Here is a 6,310-nt window from a genome sequence, read left to right as displayed (position 1 = left end):
CCGAATTATTCCGAATAATTCTCCGTCCGAATAATTCCCGAATCCGAATTTGTTAACTATGGTCTAGGCTGGTGACTCTGAATCTTCCTCCGACCAGCTGATAATTACTTTTCTGGTGGCGAGGAAGCACAGGCGCCAGGATGTAAGGGACAACGTGAGCAAGAAAAAGAAGGGAGTGGGTGTTGTCGTTTCCCCATATGCTGGTGAGGTTGGGGCTGCTGTTGCTGTTCGTTCTCCTCCCAGGGGGAAGGTGATGTTTTGGTGCGGGCGATGAAGGACAAGGGTAAGGACCCCGTCGTTCCCCCTGCTAGCTGGTGACTCCGTTCATTCCTCCGCTGAGGAATTCTTCACCCCTCAGTATGGGGTAACCAGTGAGCAGTCTGTCTTTGAGGTACAGAGGTGGCGCATGACGTGATTATCGAGGGTGTTCTCCCTCGTGATAGAACGCACCTGGCTAGGCTTATTTTCAGTAAGCTCTTGGACTTGGGCTACAGGCACTTGGCCGGGGTACTCTCTCTCTCTCTCTCTCTCTCTCTCTCTCTCTCCCCCTCCCTCCCTCCCTTTTTGACGGTGGTGTTGAGAAATGGGTCCAAGTGTTGTCATTGTTGGCAACAGTGTAGTGGTTCTGGTTCGATAATTGACTCGACTTGTTTAGGTTCGATATTTGGATTCGGGATTGAACCAATTTTTTGTATCAAACATTACATCAGCCACAAATATGATGAGGTAAGAAAACCACTTTAATTAAGTCAGCAGAAAATCGGTTTTGTGGTTTGTACTTGAACCAGTCAAGCACTACAACTCTTATATTATGAATTTGTATGTAACACAACATCTTAAGATATTAGATGGTGAAATTAGCAAGCATTGAAGCATGACAGCTTGAGGATTGATACAATACATTAGCGCCTTGAGGAAGTTGACTCAAATTCAAAGTATCCCATTAATCCTATTCCTACTAGGATTTGAATCTCACTTGATCAGCATGTGGACAGAATTGAGCTTTACATCTAGAAGGTTGGTGAGTTTGCAAGGATTTAAAAAGCAAGGGTCCACATGGGTATATCATATAGAACTTCAGTAGTTTAATCAAATAGAATAACTCATCTCTACGTGGACAACAAAGCTTGAAGCTTTAATTGAAGATGGGAGTTCAAGCAAATCTGGTTTCTCTTACTGAAGCACGTGGATAGCAAGGAGTTCAACTCCTTATTGAATACGAAATCCTTTGAGATAAAGAAGTTGTATACATGTTATCAGATTACAACTTTGTTGTTCACGGATTGAGCCCGTGAGAAATAGAATTCCTTATGTGTTGATAGCTTGAGAAGTGGTGAACAACAACATATAATAAGACTCCGAGATCGAGTAGATATGTAGCAGATTAGAGCCCTGCGGATGTCTTTGAGATATAAAGGAATCCTCTCGACAAAGTAAAGTGCACCTCTCCATTACTAGAAAAACCAAGAAAGAGAAAGAAAGAGAGGGAGAGAAGCAACATTGAAAGAGATCCAAAAGGCTGCTATGTTAATGGTTTGAGCATGTTCTTCTATATGTCAAGCAAGCAATCATCAACGGGGTTTACACAGGCTGAGGTAACTCGTATCTGAGATCCCTATTTTTGTATTCTAGAGTGTTTATTGTTGAGAAACTCTAGATCAATGGTGTATTGGGTTGGGATTTTATTTTATTGATTTAAAATTGTGAACCTAGCAAGTTGGGGCTTGTCTAGGGTGTGGGGTTGTTGCCCTTGTCTAAGTTGCATCTCAGATTGAAGCAGGGATAAGTTCTTGGACCGTTGTAGCGGTTAAAAAGTTGAGTATTGGGGAAATACGAAACCCTATATGGGTATTCCTCCGTGGAGTAGGCACTCTGGCTGAACCACGTATATCTGGTGTTATTGTCTCGCATTTATTTTTCTACATATATTTGAAGTGCGTGTTGTGCAGAGTGGTGGGACACTGTCTGGTAGACTCAACCACATTGTGGTGTGAGGTGGACGTGTCGTTTGCATGATTGGTAATTACGGGATTGCCCTGGCCAATTTAGAACTTGAAAATTGGAAGTTTTTGTTGGGTTGCAATTAAGGAAATTTTTGGAACCACTGATTCACCCCCTCTCAGTGTCAACCTGAGAACATCTAGTGGTATCAGAGCCAGGTTCCCTAAGGAGGAAGCTTAACAGTTTCGGGTCTGAATACTGAGAAGATATAGATGGCATCCAATGACGGTAATCGTATGCATGGAAAGATTTCTTTCTTTGATGGGTCAAATTACAACTGAAAAATCAGGATGGAGGCTACCTAAAGTCTCAGGGTTATGGATTTTGGTTACTTGTGAAGAACGGTTACAAACCCCCCCACTACAGATATCACAGATAAAATAGAGATGAAGAAGTGTGAAGACGATGCTAAAGCAGTGAATGCACTTCTAGGCTCCCTAGTGAGCAATGAGTTTACAAAAGTGGTCAGCTGCACAACATCAAAGGACATATGGGACAAGTTAAAGAGTGTTCATGAGGGAGATGATAAAATCAAAGAGGCGAAGCTACAACACCATAGGAATTTATTCGAAAGTCTGAAAATGTCTGAGGGAGAGACCATTGATCAATTTATGAGCAAAGTAAACGAAATCATCAATTCTATTAGAGGGTTAGGAGAAGAGGTAAAGGATGCAGTGGTGGTGAAGAAAATATTGAGATATTTATTTGAGTTGTACAACCCTAAGGTGTCTGCCATTGAAGAATCTAAAGACTTGAACACAATGAAATTAGATGAACTACATAGAACTCTGATTAAATATTAGATGAGGATGGTCAAGCCCAAGCCCATAGAAAAGGAAGTTGCCTTCAAAGCTTTGAAGAAATTGAAAATCAATGAAGATAGTGAACAAAAAGATTCCGATGATGAGTTAATAGCTTACTTGGCTAGGAAACTCAAGAAATGTGAGGTAAATACAAAGGAAAACTTCCTTTGAAGTGTTTCAATTGTGATGGTATAGGGTACTTCGCTTCCAAGTGTCCAAAGAATGATAAATTGAGTGACTCTAAAGATGAAGATGCTCAAGAAAGCAAGTTCAAGAAAGGAAAGAAGAAGTTTATTCCTAAAAGAAGAAACTTCAAGAAGAAAAGCTTAATATCAAAGAAGTGTAAGTCTTCTTCAGAGGAGTCATCAGAGGACTATAATGAGTTAGATGATGAGTCATCTGAGACAATATTTATGGCACTTGGTGATAGAGTGCAACACCAGACTACTGAAGAGTCTGAGGAAGAGGAAGAACAAGAAGCTTAGTATGACTTAATAACAAATTTGTATTCTGTTTTAACCGATCTCAAGGAAAAGAGGAAGAAAATGAAAGATCTAGAGATTCATCTTGTTGAAAAGGAGAACCAGATTAGTCAGTTAAATATTACAGTTGAAGATATGGCTAAGATCAATGATGAGCTGAGTGTCAATCTATCATCCAAGGCAGAAGAGTGCACTACCTTTGAAGAGAAATTGGAGATGTTGAAGACTCAATTAGAAGAGATACAGAAGATGAATTTACAAGAAGAAACTACACCATCTCCTTCAATTACTATCTTAAAATCCAAGGGTAAAGAAATTATGATTCAATCAGTTGAAGCAGATACTCCATCATCAAGCAAAGGAAATGAAAATGTGTTAGATAAGATTTTGAGTTTTCAATGACCTCTACATATGAATACTGGCCTTGGATATGTGGCACAGGGATCTTCTGAAGTAGTGGAGATTAAAGGCAAAGGAGCTGTAGAAATTCCAATGAGGTTTGTCAAGGAGAAACAGAGGGGCTCACAACTGTTTTACAATGATAGATTTACTTCAGTTGACTATCAGAGACACAGAGGTTCTTGGCAGAGACAGAGCTTTAAAGGTTACTTTTATGGGTGTAACTATTATGGACACAGGGTGGCAGATTGCAAAAGACAGACCAAGCCTACAACACTGACTAGCAAGAACAGGTTTGCTCCATTGTCGGAGGAAAGTGTAGAATGTTATAGGTGTCACAAGATGGGGCACATTGCCTAAAATTGCAAGACCATACTTCCCTACCAGAGGTAAGAGAAAAGAAGGCAAAATGACAATTCTTCATGGAAACAAGGTCAGAGACAAAGAGAACTTATTACTGTGGCAAATAAGGCAGTATGGGTTGAGAAGAAAAAGAAAGCAAGAAGTAAGTCATTAATTGTTCAAACAGCCTTCAAAGCTCATAGCAAGCCGTCACCGTGGATTCTTGACAGTGGATGCTCCACTCACATGACAGGTGATAAAGGAAAGTTTCTGAGTTTGGATTCAACTGAGAGTGGATCTGTCAAGTTTGGAAACAATGATGGTGCAAAGATAGAAGGCAGAGGCATAGTTAAGTTGGACAGAGGAAAGATCAAGTCAAACAATGTCCTATATGTTAGCGGTCTGATGCACAACTTGCTCAGTGTGAGTCAAATTTGTGACAATGGTAATGAGGTTTTGTTCACCAAGGAAGGCTGTGAAATCAAGAAAATTAAAAATGGAAAGATTGTGGCACAAGGGACAAGAACTACAGAAAACTTATACACTATGTTAGAAGCAAATGAAGATAGATGCATGATGGGACAGGAAGATGAATGTTGGTAATGGCATAGAAGGATTGGGCATATCAGCTTCAAGAACTTAGCTAAATTGAGCAAAAAGAAGGCAGTCAGAGATCTTCCAAAGATCAAGTCTCCAACAAATCATATTTGTGCACCATGTTTAAAGGGAAAACAGACTAGGGCCACATACAAGTCAAAGGAGCATTATTCAAGTAAACTATTAGACTTGATTCATACAGATCTTTGTGGACCCATGAGAAAAGAGGCAATTGGTGGAGAGAGGTACTTTATCCTATTCATAGATGAGTACTCTAGGATAACTTGTGTTATGTTCCTTAAAGACAAGACTGAAGCCTTAGATTGTTTCAAGATCTTCAAGAAGAAGGTAAAGAATGAAACTGGTAGGACAATTAAGTGCCAGAGATCTGATCAAGGGAAGGATTTTACTTGGAATTTATTTTCTAACTTTTGTCATGAGCATGGGATTAGGATTCAACATTCTGCAGCTCGAACCCCCCAACAAAATGGGGTTATGGAAAGAAAGAATAGGACCGTTCAAGAGATGGCAAGGACAATTTTGATTGAAAACAATGTTGCTAGGAGGTTTTAGAGAGAAGCAATATATTCTGCAGTGCAGGTCCAGAACAGGTGTTTCTATAGACCAAATGAATCCAAGACACCATACGAGCTATGGTATGGAAGGAGAGCCACTGTTAAATATCTTAGGGTATTTGGTTCCAGATGCTTCATCAAAAGGAAGGAGGACGGCCTCGAAAAATTCGATGACAGAGCAGATGAAAGGATTTTCTTGGGGTATTCTTCAAAGAGTAAGGCCTACAGATGCTACAATAAAAGATTGGGCATAGTGGTAGAGAGTTCAGATGTAAGAATTGATGAACATGTACCCCATTCTAAACAGATAGAACCAGTAGAGCAGACTCCTGAGGACTTTTATGATGATGCAACTGTAGATGATGAAGTTGTGGAAGTTCAGAATCATATTAATGATGAGGATACAGATTCCCATGAGACTGACACAGTGATAGAGAGAGATAGATGACCCAATTTTGAAAAGTGGCAAAAAGTGCATCCCCCACATCAGGTCATTGGAGATCCTAAAGCGGGAATGCAAACAAGAAAGATGAAATCTGTTACATATTCATTACTTTCTCAAATTGAACCCAAGTCTGTTGGGGAAGCAACTAAAGATGAGAACTGGGTGAAGGCAATGAATGAAGAGTTAGATCAAATAGAGAAGAACAACACTTGGGAGCTAGTTCCTAGACCAGCCAATAAAAAAATCATTGGAACCAAGTGGGTTTTTAGAAATAAGTTGAATGAAGATGGTCAGGTGGTTAGAAACAAAGCCAGACTAGTGTGCAAAGGCTATGCTCAGGTAGAGGGGATAGACTTTGATGAGACATTTGCATCGGTAGCAAGATTGGAATCTATACGGATGTTCTTAGCATTTATGGTTTATAAAGGCTTCAAGGTTTATCAGATGGATGTCAAGTCTGCGTTCTTAAATGGTAATCTTGAAGAAGAAGTGTACATTAAGCAACCAGATGGTTTTCAAATTAGAGATGACCCAAACATTGTCTGTAGACTAAAGAAAGCCCTCTATGGCTTGAAACAAGCTCCAAGGGCTTGGTACTCTAGACTAGATAATTACTTACATTAGTTGGGACTTCGGAAGGGCATTGTTGATAGTAACCTATATGTA

The sequence above is a fragment of the Macadamia integrifolia genome, chromosome 3, assembly GCF_013358625.1.
Source record: "Macadamia integrifolia cultivar HAES 741 chromosome 3, SCU_Mint_v3, whole genome shotgun sequence".
Taxonomy (NCBI): Eukaryota; Viridiplantae; Streptophyta; class Magnoliopsida; order Proteales; family Proteaceae; genus Macadamia; species Macadamia integrifolia.
Note: the sequence above shows the minus strand (reverse complement) of the source record.